At 36.8% G+C, this 22,029-nt stretch overlaps 1 protein-coding gene and 1 pseudogene across 2 annotated transcripts in view; one reads left to right on the forward strand and one right to left on the reverse strand.

Moving 5' to 3' along the window:
• The window catches only part of LOC150002541 (large ribosomal subunit protein uL11m pseudogene), a 36,318-nt pseudogene extending 31,215 nt beyond the window's left edge, over nt 1–5,103 (forward strand).
• Nucleotides 1–22,029, reverse strand: part of DCC (DCC netrin 1 receptor) — a 1,006,514-nt gene that overhangs the window by 229,856 nt on the left and 754,629 nt on the right. The gene's annotated exons all lie outside the window — the stretch shown is intronic.

Genomic DNA, 22,029 nt, shown 5'->3' on the forward strand with positions numbered 1-22,029 from the left:
AGAATAGTCACAGAGATGTAAAACACAGCATAGGGAATACAGTCACTAATACTGTAATAACAATGAATGGTGCCAGGGGGGTACTTGAAACTAAGGGGGGGAGGGGCGGAGGGGAATGATGACAGCAACCACTCTGTAAAGTATATAATTGTCTACCCATATGGAACCAATACAGAATCATATTTATTGTAAACTGTAATTAAAAAATAAAAAATAAAAATAATTAAAAAATAAAATTCTATGTGTAACCAGAAGTGATTACAAAGGCTCGACCTGGCAGGCTCTGGGCCGGCGCTGCCCTCCCCATAGCCCCCATATCCAGCATAGTCCCAGCCAAGGTACTGTGGTCCCTGATGGAAGCTGCAGCCCAGGTCTCAGCCCCACAGCGGGCAATGGCCAAGCTGTTCTGCACATGAGCATTCACAGCCCAGGCGCCTTAATTCTCTGTTCTTCCAACAGACCTTTCCCATCACTGCCCAGACCTCCTTCTGGGGACCTGAGGGAGGCACCATGAAGACACTTTCTCTACTCTGACTTCTACTATTTCTCTCCTAGCCCTTCCCCCACCTCAGGTCCCAAGACCCATGAAACTGTGTGGCCATTCTGTTCATGGCTTCCTTGGCAATGAACACCCCTAGACCCCCTGACCCTCCACGGGTCAGAATGGCGAGAATGAAACAGGGGATTAGAGTTTTCTCTGTGGTGGCTATCATTTATATTATTGCAGAGAAGCGATTAAAGGAGTTGCTGTTAGTTTCATTCTGGTCTCTTTTCTTGATTGGTTACTTAGACACGCAGTGCAGCTTTCTCCAGCCAAGCCCTTGACATACAAACATTTAAGGTATGAGGCAACCTTTCTGAGCCCCAGGTTTAGTCTGAACACACCTCCTCATCTGTCTGCCCTGGACAGCCCTAACCTGTCTTACTGGAATTCCCCCAGGTCATAGTCTCAGGGCCAAATAACAGGTAGGAACTCAGGTCCTTTCAGAAGCTCAGAAATCAATGCAGCCAAAGAGGTGATATTTCTAAGGTCTTCCTGACTCCCCAAACCTTTACAATGGTTCTTCTGCATCAAAAGCATGGGCTATGGCCCTAAAGATATTTCTTCTATGCACTTAAGCAATGTGTACACAACAGAACATGGCTCTGTAATGGGGAAGATACCTGTCATTATTACAAATATGTTTAAATGAGTTGACTAAGTATGAACTTTAAAAAATGACTTCGATAAATTGGCTTGTGAGTGTAGACAAAGCCCCGGAGTAACATGAAAATATTAATAATAGAAATAATAATAACCTGTGTGAGGTACAGTGAGTGCCCTCTCCCCAATCCACAGTTTCACTTTCTAATCTTTTAGGGACCGGTGGACAACCACAGTCCAAAAAAATATTACACGGATCATTTCAGACGTAAACATTCATACGCTTTAAATTGCACACTACTCTGAGTAGCGTGATGAAATCTCACGCTGCAGCCGCATCCCACCCAGCACAGGAATCACTCCTTTGTCCAGCATCTGCTCAGGCACACGCTCCCACCTGTTGGTCACTGAGTAGCTGCCTTGGTTATCAGAAAGACTGTCTCAGTACGGCAATGCTTGTGTTCTAACAACTCTTCTTTTTCCTGCTTAATAGCTCCAAAGAACAATGGTAGAGGCTGGCAATTCAAAGAGAAGCTGTACATTGCTTCCGTGAAGTGAAAAGGTGAATGTTGGGTGTTAGCCACATTTTCAGGCAGCCATTCAGGATGCTGGAACATACACCCCACAGATAAAGGGGGGTCTACAATACTGTGCGTTTAGAGGCATGATTTTCATTCCAACAACAATCTCATTAGAGTGAGGACCTAGTATTGTCTCATTTTATAGATATATGGTTAATTGACTACAAAAAGGTGACACAAGTGAAAATAGGGACTTAACACTGAGTCTATTTGATACCAAAGCCTTTTATCCCTTGAAGAGCGTTGCTTAAAAGATTTTCTACAAATGTCCTATGTAGATACAATTGAATAGCTCTATTTCTGATCCTTTCAGCAATAGAATCAGGATTGGTAGCTTTTATTTCTCTGCTTTTCATTTATAAAATTGACTATAACTGTGGCAATCAGATACAATTGTTGAGCCCACAGCTGTTATAACAGATATTTCATATTACTCAGGGTGGGCTCAGGTCATTTCAGAAATAGGAAAATATTCATTGTGAAAAACCGCAAGGATGGAAACTTTCTGTGTATTTCTCCCTGTTGCTTTTTAGTTATTTTTTAGTTTTTAAATATTAGCATTTGTCTGTAATTTTATTTAATATCTCTTTCCTTTTAAAACTTTCCCAGAAATTTTTTTCTCATATAAAAATAATTAAAATTCTATTATTCATTCTTCTGGAAAACAGTAGAGGCCTGACTGTTTATGCTTGGGTATCATACGCTAGTGAGAGAGTTTATCTGATTCTAGAACTACAGTTGTGGATGTCTAAATATATTTTCTTCTTTTCTTATCCACTCTTCTCTTGTTAACAAAAGTAAAATTACAAGCATAATCTTTCTTTCTTTGCCTTAGTTTTTATTCAAATGTGTTATGTTACAATTTTGCTTATGTATACTTTTCACATGCTAAGATAAAAGGCATAAATTAGAGTATTACTTCAACCCTTGCATAGCTGAGTTTAAAGAAACTCTATAAATTATATTATCATTTACATCCCCCTTCAATAAAACCAAGAAAAACAAGAGGTCTGTCATCATAACTCTCTGATTCCTGGGGTGGAATATTAGTGTTCAAAACATAATGAATGTCTCTACTCAAGGCAGGAAACCTATGAGTTTTTGTTCACCATTTGGAAGCATTTTTTCTTGTTAATCATGTCAAAAACTCCAATCATAGGGCCCAACGATGTAATAATCCACCGTGGGCCTTTCCGTAGGTATATTTCCCCATCTTTGTTATCTTTGCTTGTGAAGTCACTCATTTATCAAAACAACAGTCATCTCTAGTCTACAGCTTCTTTCAACATGAGCCACCACTAAAGAGCTCATAACAGAGTGCATTAATAACTGAAAACAAAAAAGAAAACTGCACTGATGCATGGCTATTTGGGGTTTGAAGAACCATAAAATTATACACCTGAGAGAAGTTTTGAAGGGTCATTTCATCTTGTTTTTTTATTGGGCTTTCCTTTCTTCCCATTTCTGTAACTATAAAATGGAGAACAGTGATAGGTTTTTGCCATATTTCTGTGAGGGTTAGATAAGATTAGGTGTATTGAATGCACAGGGCACATAGTAGACAGTGAAGGTCTTTTCAACCAATATTAGCTGTATAACTTATCAGAGTTCACCTTCTGTAGGTAAATGTCCCCCACACTGTATGTCAGGCTCTCCTCTCTCTTAGTAAACCTCTATCACCACTTTTTCCAAGTTCAGTTTTACATGATTGGCTGCTGTCTCACTCTTCCTCTTGACTATGAGTTCCTTAATTGTATTGATACTTCTTATACTGAGACACAATTTTAGTGTCTACCACAATTGTAAGGCTCATAAGGAATACAGAGGTGTCCTGCAATGTGTGTGAACTTGGACAGATCATTATTGTCTCCTTGAATGAAAATAGCAATATTTCAATTCCTTCTGTGTCTAAAGTTTTTGAAAGGATTCAGGTGCATAATCATAAGCTTATTATTTCACTGGTTACTATACTGATAAAGGCATCTCCAAAACAGTATTAATCTTATGTAATACAAACATAGTACATAACTGTAACATTTATCTCAGAAGGCATTACACTGCATAATGGTAGAAGCCATGATTACCTAGATTCACCTAGAACACCTAGAACCCAGCATAATACATCCCCTAATTATAAATAAGAGGATTCATTAGAAGGGTAAAAATCAAATAAAACTGCCCTATATATGGTGCATTTCTCTATATCATAAGTAAAAGTAGACGTCATGAAGAAAATCATCTGCAATATTTACTAGATAAATTCAAAGAATATAGGAAACACAATTACTTTTCACCACTGACATCTCCAAGTTTTTCCATACAAAGGTCAAGCATAGGGCTCCGTGAGGCTTTTAGAAAGTAATTGATTTACAGGTTTTAGACATGTTGCCTTCTGAGGTTTTCTTAGTAAGTGATATATTTAAAGGTTTAATCCAATTGCTAAGTCTTCTTCCTCAGTGGTGGCAAGATAATGATCATCCAGTTGAGTATTTAAATTGATTATGTGACTAATGTGTAATTTTGCAACTATTAGTCTTTAATGCTGTCAGCTCAGTTTGTCACTTTTTTTTTTAGCAGAAAAAATGTTATTTCTGTTTGAGTTTTTATAGTCAATAATGATTTTGGAAAACAATAGGTATGAGAATTGAGTTTTCTGGCAACCACTCACTTTCAAATAAAGAACTCTTGGGTATATTTTTTATGGAAGTTCCACTAAATTGTTATAGAATTATTAAAACTACTCTCTGGACCCAAGATGGGGGGCCCAGCTCAGTCTCTTTTGCTGTTGACCTGAGGTGAAATAAGGCCATGAACCCTGCACCATGTTGAAGCTAAGCCGAGCCACTCAGCCCCATGAGAAATCTCCATCATGCGGGCAGAATAAGCCATGTCTGGCCAACCAACCCCCCCTACCCCAGTCACCGTTCTGGGTCAGAGAGGCATTTCCATCAACCAGTTCTATAAGGATTTCAGGAGATCAAAGAAGGCATCACTTTGCCTACCAAGATCTTTGGGAAGCCCAGCAGAAGGTTTGAAATCAAGGTTGTTCAATCCACTCTTTCCTACTTCTTGAAGGCAGCTGCTGGTATTGAGAAAGGGGCCCAGCAGACAGGGAAGGAGGTGGCAGTCCTGGTGACCTTGAAGCACGTGTACGAGATTACTCATGTTAAAGTTCAGGATGATGCCTTGGCCCTGCAGGACGTAACCTTGTCCTCTGCTGTCCACTCCACCATTGGTTCTACCCTGTCTCTGGGCATTTGTGTGGTAAAGGACCTCAGTCCAGAAGAGCTGGCAGCTTTCTACAAGGAGCAAGCCACATTCTTTTCAGCTCAGAAAGCAGTAGATTTGGCAGCTCAGGCAGAAGCTGCCAAAAAGTGACTGCTACCTGCACACTCCATGACTCTGAAGGGAGCAGCCAGGAAGGGGGCCACTCGGAAGGCTGTGCCAAAGGGGAGAACGGGAGGTGACAATAACCTGATCATTATTTCCCTGACTTTAGATTATATATTTTTATATGTGTGGATGTATCAAGGGATCAAGCCTAAATCAACATCTTTAGTCACCCCCTCCAAAAAAACCACTCTCTGGATTATGTGTGTATTCGGTGTGACAACTGGCTAGAAATTATAGGCATACCTGTCTCTAGCCAGAAATCTAGTGGTGAGACCTAATGCAGGAACTCCACATGATCACTCAGAATGACTACTCATTGGCCATGATCATCAAGAATGAAAGGAAATCCAGCTGAATCTTTTGAAGAAATGAGTTCTCTGACCTTCACTTTATTCATCTACTAATAGAGATAATAAGAACTATCTCTTAAACCTTGTTCTAATAATTACATTTAAATATGACAAGATCCAAAAGGAACTTTTCAGAATGCCTTGTCATAAAAGGCACTCCAGAAAACATTAGCCCTCTTCTTGCTTTATCTCAGTCACCCATGTATGCATATTTTGGGCAGAAAGCTCTTTTATTGGCCTTATTTGCTTAATTATAAAGGATATTGATCTAGATTTGACTGGAATCTAGAACATTTTCCTAAGATTTTATGTTCTTTGTGGATAATAATGGTTTAAAAAGGAATATAATGGTAATGTTCTATCTTAAAGAACAACATTAGAGACCTTCTACTACCTAATTCCAAGACTAATTATAAATGTACAGTAAGACAACATGGTATTAGTATAATGATAAACAAATAAATCAGTGGAACAGAATAGGGTCCAGAAATAGACACAAATATTTATGTCAATTGCTTTTCAAAAAACACACAAACTATTACAATGAGGAAAGGTAAGTCTTTTAACAATGATACTGGCAAAACTGGATATTTATGTGAACAACAATAAAAAGAAACTTGGCTTCTTCCCCGATCGACACATAAAAATTAATTCAAACTGGAAATAACCCAATATCTACCAACAGGAGAATGGAAACACATGTTTAGTGTATCTATACAATAAAATTATACTTAGCATTAAAAAAGAACATACTACTGTAACACACAACAATATAGATGATTCTCAAAAACATTATGCTAAGTGAGATAAGGCAGACACAAAAGGACAAATATTGTGTGACTCCACTTGCATTAGGTACCTAGAATAGGCAAAATGATAGAGACAGAAAGAATAGTGGTTACCAGATCCACAGGGGAGAAGGGAATGGGGAGTTGTTATTTAATGAGTATAGAGATTTAGTTTGGAATGATGAAAAATTTCTGGAGATAGTAATTATGATTACACAACAATGTAAATGTACTTAATGCCAATGAGTTGTACACTTAAAAATGGTTATAATGTTAAATTTTTATTATATATTTTTCCACACAATTTTTTTAAAAGGCAAAATAATTCTGAGCTGAAAAGGGGAGGAAGGAAAGCCCAGGTCTTCTTTTTGTTTGTTTATTTGTTTGGTTGTTTCTGCTCTACTAACTTATGGTCTTATGGTATTGTATGAATACTTTCATACCTTTCTTATCAGTCCTTTCAAAAAATAAGGAAATGGATGTTTGAAAGACATGAACCTATGTAAAGGAATAGAGACGTATTTCTATAATTCTTTCTCCTTGTAACTCTATTCAGACAAAAGAAAAGTAATTCTAGGTACCACATGCCATTCTAAGAGGTTTAAATTTTCATTAAAGTGAGACAGCAGACGGGCTTTCATGGAAATAATGTGACTCTGTGCCCACATCCAGCAGGGATAATGATTCTTTTAATTGCAAGTTACTGGGCCAAATTAAAGGAGACAGGATGGGCAGGCATTAGGTAACTAAATAATAAACAGTAATTGCATTTCTTCCTTTGTATTTTAAAGGGAAAATTACCTGAGAAAGTCTACATTGCTATTCCTTACACAATGTACCCTATGTGTCATGAAGTCACTTGAAATAATGTCATCTGATGCTGTGCATTCAATAACTTTAAATAACATCATTAACATTAAAATGAAAAGAATGGAAATTGGCCATCTAGAGGGTATCCTTCCTCATACTTATAAGGTTTGTCAAACAAAAATATGTGACTCTCCCTCTGTCACACATATTTGTCTGGCATAAGTAATAAAATGAATATATTTATAAGGGAGAGGAGAGGGAGAGAGGAACAAACCATATGATTATCAAAAGCTTCAGCTTTAAACCAATCATGAGTCAAATTATTATTTTTTTCAAGAGATATAGGTATTAAAAAGCACTATTACCTTATTGAGAGTTTGTGGGTGAATCTTTGTACTTTTTTTTTAGTATAGAACAGAATATAGACTAATTTAGGTAGAGAGCCAGAGTTTAGGTTTCAGATGTTACTAAATTGCTGAGAGATTTAGACATGGCTATATTTTACATAGTTTTAAAAAAGAGGGCCTAAATTATTTTATCATTGAAGTCACTATTTAAGAGAATGATGGTTTTCTGCAGGATATACTTACAATTGGTGTAATACATCTGAACAAGCTTTGTGCTACTTTTGGGGCCATGAAGAAGAAACAAATGAAAAAAAACAAAACAAGAAAAAACCTCACTGGTCAATACAGTTTGAGACTAAAAAGAATAGGAAAAAATATTTACTTCATTTCTGTATCTAGCTTTTGTGTTGACCCCTATAAAAGAGTATTTATACCAGTCATAAAGTTATAAATACTGGACCAAAAATAATTCAGGAGAGTTTTAAGTAAAATCACATACAGTTCAGCAGGACAATCAGGAAGTCAAGCAGAAGAACTATTTTCCTTATTAATCAACTCCTTTTGTTGTGGCTTTGCATGACAATGTAATAAATATATTGACCCTGAAACTACAGGAAATGAAACCTATAATAATTATCTAAATAAATCAGCTTCAAATATTTGTAAATGTAAAGAAAAATTGTTTCCTGATATAATTTTTGAATGGATGAAAAAGAACCAGGTCAGTGGAGTTAATCTCTACATACCAACACACTTTTAAAATATGGACAGAGGTGTGGATTTCGGTGCAAAGCAGGATATATATCTGAATCCTTTTTGTGCATGACAGAGAAATACAGAAATACCTAAAAGAAATACCTAAAAGAATATTAGATTAATAACTGATACAATGGCTATATGAAAAGAACTGAATAATGTCAACATGAAGAAAAGGTTAGTGGCTCGCTTAGGGTCCTTCAACTCTAGGCATTTCAACCATTGCAGGATTTTCTCCCATAATGCTCATTAGCTTGACTTTAGAAAGGGGCAAGAAGTTCACAGGTGTGATAAGGGATAAATGAGACTACTTTTAAAGCAAAGCAAAACAAAATAAAAAATAATCTTGAAGGTGCTCAGTAAGGTGAGTCACATGGACATCCACAAGGTCCAGTTTGAAAATAAAGTGAGAAAAAGAGGAAAATGATAAACGGGAGAGAGGCATGAAGGGATCAAGCCGAGCATGCTTATGAGGTTAATCAGTTTATTGAAAGTGAAGACAGTAAAGATCCGAAGGAAGAGAGAACATCACTCAGGATGGTTTCAGACTTTAAGGTTTTGAATGAAAGTCCTTTCAAGGGAAAGAAAACACAGCTCAGGTATGGTCTGGGTACAACAGATGAATAAATGTGGAAGAGAAGATTGTGGGGAATGACGAAGCCAACTGAAGTTTAGTGATGCATCAAATTATTGGGTCACAGAATTAGCGTCTTGCACATTGTGTGACACTTACCCCCAATCTGTATCTACTGAAGTTGGGTAAATGCATGAATATTCCTAGGGACCTTGAGAGGTTGTCATAATGGATTTAATCTGAGACAAAATGTGATAAAGATAAAAAGGTCTCGCCTGCATATGAATTGTGCAGAGGTTAGCACAAGTAGAGTGAAAGAGACCCAGATTGTGGGCATCATTCATGAAATACTCAAGGGTTTTAGTAGAGAACCAGCTCTATAATGAATCCACAAGATAATGTGACCACTCACGACATCATATTGATTGTGGATTAAGTGAATAATAATGTTGTATTTAGGAGGAGAAAAGTACCCTACAGGGATGTTTAATAATCACATGGCATCTGTATAAACTATGCAGAGGAAGATGGCGTGTCAAACCAGAAGCTGACAATCAGATGAGGAATATTTGTAGAAACTCAGGATATTTAGCTTGGAGAAAAATTGGTGGAGAAAAGAGAGTCTTGACAGACATCTTCAAATATTTAGAGTTGTGCCATCAAAGAAAGTCACTAGACTCACTCAATTTGTTCTTTAGAATTTCAGAGGAAATAATTATGACAGATGAGTGGAACTTATAGGGAGATAGAGAAATTCACTTAGAATATAAATTTCTGAAAGTGAGACCTACATATGTCAAAAATGGCTGCTCAGAGAGAAAAAATGTTTCCTGTCAGCAGAATAGTTCAGGCATGAGCTAGAAGAGGGTGTTATAAAGAGAACTGAAATATATCAAATGGATGATCAGAAAAGTAGGCTTTTGAGAGCCCATCAGCATTTATTTTTTCAATAAACAAAATTAAAATTATAGATTCAAGATAAATTCTTGGTGATTCTGCTTTTTTGTTGTGTATGTGTGATAAAAGAAACTATAGTGAAAATTGAATGAACTAAAATTGTTAATACTAAAAGATCTGTCTAACATGTTGAAGAGTAAATAGAGTTTTTGTAAGATTCACACATTTCCAAGTTTGAACCTAATTAATGCATAAGTGTTATTTGCTGGGCTCTGAAAACTCTCCATCAAATACAAAATTCAGAATTGAAATAAGGCTCAAGTTCATTATAGAAAACAGCCTCTTCAAACCAGTTCTATCATTAGTCAAAATTCTCTGCAAAGTCAGGCAAATAATAGTCAATTACTAGCATTAGGGAAAGACACTGTCCATTTATAGTTCATTTCACAGGTATAGTTATTGATAGCTAAACCAGGGACAATTTTCTTTTACCATGTACTTATCATGACAGGAATTACATTATGCACTTTGTAGTCATTTATGACTTCTCATCCAAAGAGCCAAGGGCATATATAGAGGTATATTTCCCAAGAATAGATTATAATAAAAGTGTTTACATACTTAGTTTGAACAAAATAGCATATGATAGCATGACAGACATTTCTCCCTTTGGCAAAAGAGCATCACTTCCCATTTGTGTCAGTTCCTCACAAGACCCACATGTCATAGAATGAGTATATTTTCTTACTGATAATATCTGACTCCTGTGTGTGCCACTGTGCCAAGTTGTATGCCATATTAAAGTTCCTGACATCTATGTCCTTCTCAGTATGGAGAAAGAAATTAACTCTAAGATCAAAGCAATGATTCCAGAAAATACTCTCAGAAGAAGGCACACGCATTTATTCAGGAACATAATAGACAAGTCTACATATCTACATACACCTTAGGGAAACCAAACCTCAAACCACATGATATCGCATGTACAGGTGTTTCTACGAATCAAAGTATTTACTGTCAGTTAATAGAGAGATCATGCAAATGATTGCCCAAAACAAACTTTCATCTGGTATTCTAAACTGAATATCCATATACAGAATTTTAAAGTATTTTCTAACCTTTAAGTGAAGATTTTTAAGGAAAGCATTAGCATCCTTTATATATAATTCAAAATAAGAAAAAAAAAGTGCACATTGGGCTATTTAGCTTACCCTGAACTGCAATACAGATGGTTTACCTCAATGATCTAAACTTCAGGTTATTTAGTGATAAGGCCTCTTAAGGGATGCCAGTATTTAATTGGTAAACAATGGGTGCATAATAATACTTTGTTGAATAAACTCATCAAAAAATTAATGAGTAAATGATCAAATGACAGGTACAAGACTATACATTATTGTGTAAAATAGATATTACCGTCCCTTCAGGGGGAAAAAACACTGTTTTCTATATCACCAAAAACTTCTGATCATTTTATTTTTAAAGGCTGAAATGATATATATTCATTAAGAAGATCTTATTAAAAGCACTGTTTAATTCTTCCACTTTGGGGGCATATCGATTACATGTTAGTGTTAAAAACTGTAGGTTACAGATAGTGAAAAACAATTCTGTCAGTATATTTGCTGAAGTAAATACCAAATGTGCTATTATTAGGCAAGATGGTCACTTGCATTTCAAATAAGATACAGACGTGTTTATCATTGATCATAACCACAAAAGATGGATGGACAACTTTCTGGATTAAACAATGCTTTATATAAAATCTCGTCTCCCACCTTACTAATCATTACGATGTAAAGGAGACTGAGAAGAGGAAGATAAGCCAATAGCAGAATAAGTCCTTGGCTTTACCCCAGTGCTCTTTTCCCTAGTATTATGAATAGTCCTAGTCCCATGACCAGATTTGTAAAATGATGTGTTGTCATGGGCTGCGCAGCTCAGTTTGTTAGAGAGGTGTGCCGATGCATCAAGGTTGTGAGTTCAATTCCCTGGTCAGAGTACATATGAGAATCAACCAATGGATGCGTAAATAAGTGGAGGAACAAATTGATGTTCCTCTCTCTCCCGTCCTCTCTTTCTCTAAAATCAATACACTAAAAAAAAAAAAAAGAAAAGTAAAATAATTTTTAAAACTGTGCGTTTTTACATTAAAGGACATGACCTTTCTCTGATTCTTTCTTCCTGATTTTTTACCTCTGCGTCTTCATAGGCATAATATAATTAGGTCAGCTTTTCTTTTCTTTGTTGAACTATGTTTTGTTTTCCTGAAGGGCCTCAGAGTCCACTGAGGGATTTGAAGAAGGGGCTAAGTGACTGGCACTCCCAGGAGCTCATCCTGTCTAGTGGTACACTAAAATGTTTAAAAACTAGCTCTCTAGTAGAAAAAAAGCCTTGCTGTGTAGCATTTGCTGAGTTTTGTAGTGTAAATAATACACCTAACCTAGGTGATTTCAAACTGCAGTGGGACATCTCCATGAAGAGTTGGGAGGATATACACCCCATTGTACAGCATTTCCACCAGGCAGATTAGAGGAAAATAACCTCAAGGCACAGATAATAAGGAAATGCAATACAATTATAAGGAAGCAACGGGTTTAAAATATACCATTGTAAAATACAATTTATTTAACTGTAAATTTATATAATTTAATTTTTAGTAATGATTATATTTAACAATGAGCTCACAAAAATTTCCTTAAAATATGAAGACCCACTCTTGCTAGCCAGTGTAAGCAGGCTCCAGCAAGCCTCAGCCTGCATCCCAAACAGACCTACGACAGCTTCTTTCCTTTGCGTATCTTTGCCTTTGTATGCTATATACCAAGATGCCATATTAAATTGATTATTTAAATGGAGTTTATGGTATTAATAATATTTTTTAAATTATTTATTTATTTATTTGTTTGTTTGTTTTATTTTTAGAGAGAAGGGAAAGAAGAGAGGAAGAGAAACATCAGTGTGTGGTTGCCTCTCATTTGCACCCCCAACTGGGGACCTGACGTACAACCTAGTCATGTGCCCTGACTGGGAATCGAACCAGCGACACTTGGCTCACAGGCCGATGCTCAATCCACTGAGCCACAGCAGCCAGGGCTTGGTATTAATAATACTTGAAAGCCATTGCTCTAATAGACTTTTTTATAGTGGGATCTGTAGATCATCCTCATCTACACAATTAAAGATATGATTTAAAAGCAATGTTTCCTGGACAGGAGACCTACTGAATCAGAATTGTGTGTGATAGAAGGTTGGGGGAAAGGATTCTGCATTTTAAACAAGCACCTGGCTTAAGTGGTTTTTGTTCTCCTTAAAGTCTGAGAACTTCAAATCCGGGCCTTCAGCTTCTCTTTTCTTCAAGCTGGAGCTGGTAGCCCGAGTGCTGATTCAGCCACGTCAGCTTCATTCAGCTGTAGGACAGCAGGACAAGGAGCCCATTCAGTCCTGCCTGTAGCAGAGGCTCAGCTCCCTGGGCCTGGTGCCTATTAACTCAGAACATCTTTGAGTATATTGAGCCACATATAATCAGAAAATGCCCCAACCACCTCCAACTATAGGCAAGCATCTGTTCCCTTTATCAAAGGTAGAAAAGTTAATTTCTTCTGTAAGAGCAGAAACCCTATTTCATCTAAGGTGTTGTCATTTGTCAGAATTTCTCATTCATTGCTGTCACTCGTGGATGGAGGTGTTGAGGTTTCCTGACTGAGAAACCACCCAGGAGGCTTCTCATTAAACTGGTGGAGCTGAAGTGTTTAGCTCGTGTCTGTCACATGGTGTATACTCAATGAATATTTATAATTAAACAAACAAATGAATAAACACATGAAAGAACTGAGCCAAGATTACAATAGAAATCATCTTGAAATTCTTCATTGCCTTTTTTTTTCTGATGAAACTTTCAAATTAAGAGAGCATTTGGGTATTTTTTTAAAATTGACAATGTTTCCTCTAAGAGCCATTACGTCTGATGTCTTCAAAAGCATTATGTACGTTAGTATCTAAATGAGACACAAATATCTATTTTTATACCTTTGAAGTCCAAAGAAGAAGACTCAACTCAGAAATATTAAAATATAGACATCTCTTGAGAAATATATGTTGATATTATAGCCAGGGACATAGACATATATTCTTAGTGACATTCAGATTCTTCTATGCATAAAAAATACAAAGCTCCAGTCGGCTTTATATTTTAAAATGATGAATTTTATTTAAAGTCAGTATGAGGCATTTCTTCGCATACAAATCCCTTTTGTGTGTTTCTCTTTAAATTTATCTGTGTAAAACTAAAATAGACAACTATCTGGTTAATAACTACTGCCTCTCAGCTAAAACACAAAATGGTCTGTCAAATAGATTTCTCTGAAAGACGAGACATGTTTAGGTAGGGGAAACTTGAGTTACTACAAAAAAAAATTCTTATTGTTTACCTTAAAACAAAGTGATTTATAGAAAACACAAGTAATCTCTCTGAGTTCCATTAAAATTAGATATGTAACATGACCTTAAGTTAATTTTCTGAAAATATTAAATTGTTCTTCAATACTTTTTAACCTGTTATGTGCTTCTTGGTGTATTTGAAAAATCCATTTGTATTAAAAATACAAAGTACTTTTTACAAAATGTTCCAGAAATATGAAGATGATGGTCTTAGATACCATCAATTTCACTAAGAGAGATTTCCAGTGTACTCAGCAATGTTTCAAATAGCTTTGGAAAAATAATGGAGGCCATCATTTTCTGTGTGAAAGAGCAACATAATAAATAAAAGAGATTTCAGTGTTGAGTGTTATTGAGAATATAGACATTCCGATTGTCTAATGGTAGTGGACTTTTTAATAAGATTAAACTAAAACAAGTTCAGGGAAAGATACATAAGACTTAGTTTGGTTGCTAATGCAGCTATACCTTAAAATACTACTATTATTTAGATAGTTGCAATATTATTACCTGGAAACATTTGCTCTATACTTATCTAATTTAAGCCCACTTGGTTTAGTTTCATTTATTATTTAAATTAACAATGTTTGCTATAAAATGTATATGCCCCGTTCTCTGACTTGAATTTTCTCTGACTCTAACATAACATTCCCTAATGGTTCCATAGCACAGCTTCTAAACAATTAGAGGTTTTATTTTATTGCCAACAAAACTTGAGGACTGAAGTGAAGCTCTTCTCTGTGACGTCAATTTTTCCCTTCAAACATTTAATAACAAATACATACTAGCACTTGGAATTGAGGAAAACCAGAAATTTGTTGGGAAATGGCCAGAACTCTTTAAGATTGTTTCATACAGTTTGCTGATCTGTCATTTCTGCTCACTTAACAAACTATATTTCATCTGATGTGATTTTAGGTTCTTGGCGGGGGAAAGGCGTAGTCTTGAGAGACAGACTTTCACACATACGTTCACTGCAGGAAAAACTGGGAAGGCAGGCAATGGATCTTTTTGAATCTCCTCCTTAATTCCCCTTCTCAGGAATTACACCCATCTATGCTTTCCACACACAGTTCTGATGTCTACTGGATGGATGAACCCATCTCTTAGCTTCTGGCTTAGGCCTGACTTTTTTCCTGGAAACTAACCCCATTGAGAATGTAAACCACTTTTAAGCAGCAAAGCTTATTTTGAATTCTCCTTTGTATCCCTTCCCTCATATGGCCCTGTATATAGGTAGCCATGTGGCCAAATGACCAACAAGCCTTTCTTCCGTCCTGATCCGAGTGCTGCCCCTCCCTCCCTGTGGCATCAGGGCACATCTCCCAGCCTCTCTAAGCCTCAGTATTCTTTTTTGGTAAAATGGGGATAATTTATACAATCTACTAACCTTATCATATTTTCATATCTATCAACCTCCCTCCCGCCCTCCTTTTCTTCCTTACACTGTTTAGATTCCATGAGTCTTCTCTTTAATAACTCCCTTGAAAAATCTCTTAACTCACCCCACCCCTGCTCCCCTGGCAAACACTAAACTGAATAAAACCCAACCATCTGCTTACCTTAGCCTGGCAACCAAACAACCAATTACAAGGAGAAAAACAAAAACAATTGTGTTACCTAATTTTACACTAGGTTCAAGACAATAAATCTCGAGTGATTGGTCCATACTGTCCAGCAATCATAATGTCACATATATTATGTTTTCTTTTCTACAGTCTGAACTACTTCTCACCCTTTCCCTATCTTCAAATCCTCTCAGACTTTACTCTCTAGTTATGACCATTTCTCAATACTTCTCACCGTCCCAGCTCCAAACTGACTGGCATAACTGCATCCACATCCACTCCCTTTGTGCATCTTATAAGACCGATGTACCCTCTCCTCTCCTCTGAATGCTGCCTTCCTGCCTATTTAAAGTACTGCAGTCCCGCCATTTCCACTCTCTTTTCTGCATCTCGATGTTCCCCTGGGTACTGTATTATTTCCAAAAGTTATAGTCCCTCTTATGTTCAAAAAAGGAAACAATAAAAGTAACAAAATAAAATAAACAATAAAACCTCCCTCAAGCGCACCACCTCATAAAGTTGCTATCCATTTCTTTACTCTATTTTAGAGCAAAACTTTTCAGAAAAGGAACACAGCATCTACAGTTCCGTTAGGCAGCCCCCGAGCTCTCCATTTCCCTGTCTCCTCTCAGAGATCACTTAGTAGCCATCCTTTTACTAAATCCTTCATCAATATGACATAGTGAGCAGCACCCACCTTTTAGAAACCTCTCCCCACTTGGCTTCTGTGACACCACCCCTCTTTGTTTTTGCCCACCATTCTCGCGTCTTCTAAGTGTGCAGTGTCCCAAGATTCAGCCATTTTATTTCTAATTACAGTCTCTCCCGGGGTGTCATTGACATGACAGTCACTCCTAAATTTCTATCCCCCGAAGGACCAGTGACCAGTCCTCTAGACGCATAAACCACGTTGTCTACATGACCGGAATTCCTAATTGAATGTCTAGTTGTTTTTTTCAGTTCAAAATATCTCCCCAAATGATTTATTGTTCTCTTTAAACCATTTTTTCTCCACTCATCCTCATCTCATAACAACTCTGTAGTCCACTCAGGTTTTTTTGCAGCCAAAAATTCAGTATCTATGCTTGAGTCTTCTCTTCTCCTTGTCCTTCATAGCCAACATATGAGCCTATCTTATTGGCTCTAGGTCCAACACATACCATGATTTCCCCACTTTTTAATTCATCTGCTCTGACTGCTAGTTCCAGCTAAAATAATCTTATACAGAGGACTCAGCTGTCTCTTCATTGGTCTCCTTGCTTCCCCTCTGCCCGTCCCCAATAATTTCCCTCACAGCAGTTTGATCTTTTAAAAAGCTGAGATTACTCCCTCAAAAAAACAAACAAATAAACAAACCCCATGCATCATCTACAAAATGAAATCCCAAATTTTAGCGTGTCTTGTAAAGCCGCACATGATCAGAACCTGACCCTGCCATCTGTGATCCATTCATATTGCTGCTATTTCAGGTTCACCATCATGCACACACAGTTCCCTCCTCAAGGCTTTTGCACTATTAGTTAGCATTATTTGAAGTGATTTACCCTGAGTGTACACAAAGCTGGCCCTTTTTCATATATTTGTCCCAGCTCAAGTGTCATCTCCTTAAAAGGCCTTTCCCTGACAATCTGATTTAAACTAGGTTCTTCTCTAGCACATTACTGTGTTAAATTTTCTTCAGAGACCTTACCCTTCTATTGTATTATTTGTTCATTTCTCTGTTTGCTTATCGGTCTGTTCTTGAATGTAAGTTCTTGGAAGGAAGGGCATTTGACTACTGTCATGTAGCTTTTTTAGCAATAAGCCAGCTCAAAGTTAGTATTCCAGTAATTAGTTTAATAAATAATACTTATAAGATTGTTATAAGAATTAAATGAAGTACTCATTTGATTGTTTCTCACTTTGCCAGACACGATATACCTGATAAAAAAGTTGGTTATTGCCATTATTATTATTAATGTATGCTCCTTAAAACTCAAAAATGTTAATTATAGTAACTCATGCTAATGTCCTAAATATTTCAGATTAAGCATTTGTATTTTTTCCAAGATTTGATTTACTCATTTTTAGAGGAGGGGAAGGGAAGGAGAATGAGAGGGAGAGAAACATTGATGTGAGAGAGAAACATTGATCGGTTGCCTCTTGTAGGCGCCCTGACCAGAGACCCAACCTGCAACCCAGGCCTGTGCCCTGACCGGAACCTTTCACCTTGTGGGATAACCCCCAATCAACTGAGCCACGTGGGTCAGGACTGAAGTATTTGTATTTTAACAGTTGGTTTTAAATGTAAGCAATATTTTAAGCTACATTAGTGAATTACATTTTTTTGCATATAGGCAAATGTTTCATCTTCTCTAAAATCAAATTGCATGGTTAGCAACTGCTTTTATTTAGTGGCAGAACTGAACCTGCTCATGTCTTCTAACTAATCAATCATTCCAACTATAAGAGAAACTTCCACGAAATAAATTAAAATCTTAAAATTGGAGACCTTATAACTAGGGCTGGGTTCATTTAATTTAAGCCCATTATTAAACCTCTTACTTTTCAAAAATGTATGACTTGAGGGAAATCTCATTAAACTTCATGGAAAGGCTAAAGTGAGCTTTGCCTTTGGAGCTAACCAGAAATGGGACCATTAAAAATGGTGTGATGAAGTACGAATTACAAGGTGATATTAAAGTGTGACTAGAACTCAAAAGAGAATGGTCTTCTATCACATAGTTTAGTCTGTGTCAGAATTTTTTGCACAGATATACTAAAGGGCTGTGACTATAATAAATTTTCAAAGGGCAAAATACAATAACCTCAAAACACAAAAGAGCAAAAAAATGATGTATTTAAGTATTTGAAATATGAAGATGAGAACCAACTAGAAAGTGTTTTTCTAATCCTATTTTCATTATAAAAAGTTCCTATTGTCATGGAGAGTTAATTGTGTCCCCGACGTATTCAGATCCTGTAATCAATGTCCTAGGCACCTCTCAGGTCCTTATTCTATAATTAGGCACATAGGCACTTGAAAGACTGTTTCTATATTCATGTCTAGCTTTCCAAAAATTTAATGTTTCTTCCCTCTCTCTCTTTTTAAAACTTAATGCAATTTGCTTTAAATTAATTTAGGTGGAAGTATACATTTTTGGGAAGGGGAGGTTGCTGAACTTACAGAGCACTGTGCTCTTGTTGGAAATATATGATGCCCCTCAGGCAAGTTCGAAAAAGTTTCAGGTATAGCATTTAGTGTAAAAGGTGTTTTTAGAAAGAAATAATTTGGGTGAAGCAGAGTTAAATCAAATGCTTCTCACAGCCTTTGGTATGTTTAATATGGGACTTTCTATTTCTCACAACTTTTTATAACATAGCAACTTCATTGCTTGGGAAAGACCATGAGTAGTCTCTGGGGTAGACTTTAGGAAGAACAGCTTTAAAAAGAAAGAAAAAAATGAGTGAGAGTGTGATACAAGGATATATTTTGAATTTCCTGAGTATTCTCTTATTTGACTTATTTATAGAGTGCATTTAAAAGGTCCATAGACACATGAAAAAATGCTCAACATCATTAGCCATCAGGGAGATGCAAATAAAAACCACAATGAGATACCATCTTACACCAGTCAGAATGGCCATCATCAACAAATCAACAAACAAGAAGTGCTGGCGAGGATGTGGAGAAACGGGAACCCTACTGCACTGTTGGTGGGAATGCAGACTGGTGCAGCCACTATGGAGAACAGTATGGAATTACCTCAAAAGATTAAAAATGGAACTGCCTTTTGAACCAGCGACTCCACTACTAGGATTATACCCGAAGAATCTTGAAACACCAATTCAAAAGAACTTATGCACCCCTATGTTCATTGCAGCACTGTTTACAAAAGCTAAGTGCTGGAAACAACATAAGTGCCCATCTGTAGATGAGTGGATCAAAAAACTGTGGTACATTTACACAATGGAATACTATGTAGCAGAAAGAAAGAAGGAACTCCTGCCTTTTGCAACAACATGGATGGAACTAGAGAGAATTATGCTTAGTGAAATAAGCCAGGCAAAGAAAGAAAAATACCATATGATATCACCTAATACAGGAAACTAAAGAACAACACAAACAAAGGAACTAAATAGGACAAAGAGCAGAATAGCAGTCAATAGGGGGGAGGGGAGAGGGAGAGAAGGGGGATAAGTAAGGGAAGGGTTTAATTAAAGAGCCTGCATGAAAGACTCATGGACATGGACAATGGGGAGGGATATGATTGCGGGAGAAGGGGTGGGTTGGGTGGGGGAGAGAAATTAGGGGAAAAGGGAACAACTGTAATTGAAAAACCAAAATTAAAAAAAAAAAAAAATTGGCATGATGCATTTACATTATTTAAAAATTGGTTATCCAACTTTCTTTTTACAATCCTAATATCTTTTCCATTCATTGTTTATATTCTTATCCATTCATTGTGTTTTTGTTGAAAAATGGTGGAAATTGTTGACTTATTGGAACTTCAAAACAATCAAAAGATTCCTTTCGGTGAAGAGCTCTAGTTTAAATTGTGACAGAATCTGAAACTGCGGCTAATGGCTTAAATTAGGTTTTCAGAGTTATCTGGGGATGATTCCATGCATATAGTTCTGGTTTCTTGTTATTAACTTTGACAGTTGGCTTTATCAGTAGATTTTTTAAAATCATAAATGTGGGATCTTGGGACAGAAGTATTCAGAAAGTACCATTAATAATGGGAAGTGAGGTGTTTCTTCGTGACCAATTAAAGCATCTGCCTATATTCTTGAGCACTGTGATTCATCATATCCTTCTTTTCCCTGTGGGAGTGAAGACCTAAAACTTTAAAAGTGTTTCATTTCTCTAGTAAGATAAAGTGAAGAGACAATCAATTTTTTTTTTCATGAATTGGTTTCCTCACTCTTTTATAAAGTAAGTCCAGGTACAGAAAACAGAATGGTGCGGTCGCCAAGGTCAGGAGGAAGAGAAGGACAGGGGTGTTAATAGCTGATGGATATAGACTAAACAGAAAAGAAATGTTGCCCTTCGTGACAGCATGGATGGACCTGGAGAACATTATGCTGAGTGAAATCAGTCAGACGAAGCCAAATACCATATAATTCCACTCATATGTGGACTCTAATAAACAAACTAACAAACTAGAGACAGATTTATTGATAGAGAGCAGGATAACAGCTATGGGTGCAGAGAGGTTAGGGGGTGGAGGAACTGATCATAAAGGAAAAAGGACTCATGGGCATGGACAAGAGTGTGGAGATTGTGGAGGGGGCGGGATATAAGGGGGATAAATGGCAATGGAAAAATGCAGTTAAAAAATAAAAACTAAACAGCTAGGCAAAAAAGACAAAGATATTAGTTCATTGTAAAAAATAAGAGTTCTGGAGATGGATGGTGGTGATTGTCACAAAACAATGTGAATATACTCATATTGTTGAACTGTACATTTAAAAAATGGTTAAAACGGCAAATTTTGTATATTACCACAGTAAAATAGTTGGCAATTTGTTAAAAATGTCAGTAGAATAGCATATATGTATATATAGTTCTATCGTAATTGCAGACCACATGCAGTTTTATTTTTGAGGGAGTTTCATGAATTATTATATGTAGTCTGATCTTAATATAATATAAAACTTTATATTCAGTCTATTCTACAAATTCTAGACACAAACAGACTGTGCTGTAAGAGCTATCAGGAAAATGTTGCCTTCCTTATAATTATGCTCCTACCCTCACACCCTTCCCCAAACTGTTTCAGTTGTACTTCCCTGGACATTAGCTGTGCTCAAAGAACAGTTGTGTAATCAATCAATAAAGGGATCAATAAAACAAACACAAGAGATCTACATCTCCTTGAATGGAATTGATGGATAACTGCACCAGGCACTGTGTTCAAACAGAAATCTCTGTGTATTATGATTGAGGACAAACACCAGTATTTGTGGATATAAACATTATTGTACTTAAATTGTCCATCAGCAAGCAAACACCATTTTCTAAGTTGTTAAATGGAAATCAGTCTCTAAGGGCCCCCATATGCGTCTTCTTTCTCTGCACTACGTCCATGTCAGAGACCCACGATATTTGTGCGGGGAGGACTCAAGAGCTCTGGCTCCCCAAAACTCAGTCCCAAAGCATATTTCATGAAGGATTTAGGAGGATTCCAAAAGAAACAAACTTATACATTTTTTTTCATGAGCTCTCTGAGGTCCGTGCCTCTGTATAACATAGAACAGAGGGATCCCATCTACAGGAAAGTGGTGAGCCTGCAGAGGTAGTTCCAGAACACCTGTGTAAGCGGAGGTTTTCAGGGTTGTGGTGCCGCAGGGAGCAATGTGAACTCAAGTGCCCTCTGCACAGCCAAGAGAAGACAA

This window comes from Furipterus horrens, unplaced genomic scaffold (assembly GCF_987537825.1).
Source record: "Furipterus horrens unplaced genomic scaffold, mFurHor1.1.pri manual_scaffold_8, whole genome shotgun sequence".
Classification (NCBI taxonomy): Eukaryota; Metazoa; Chordata; class Mammalia; order Chiroptera; family Furipteridae; genus Furipterus; species Furipterus horrens.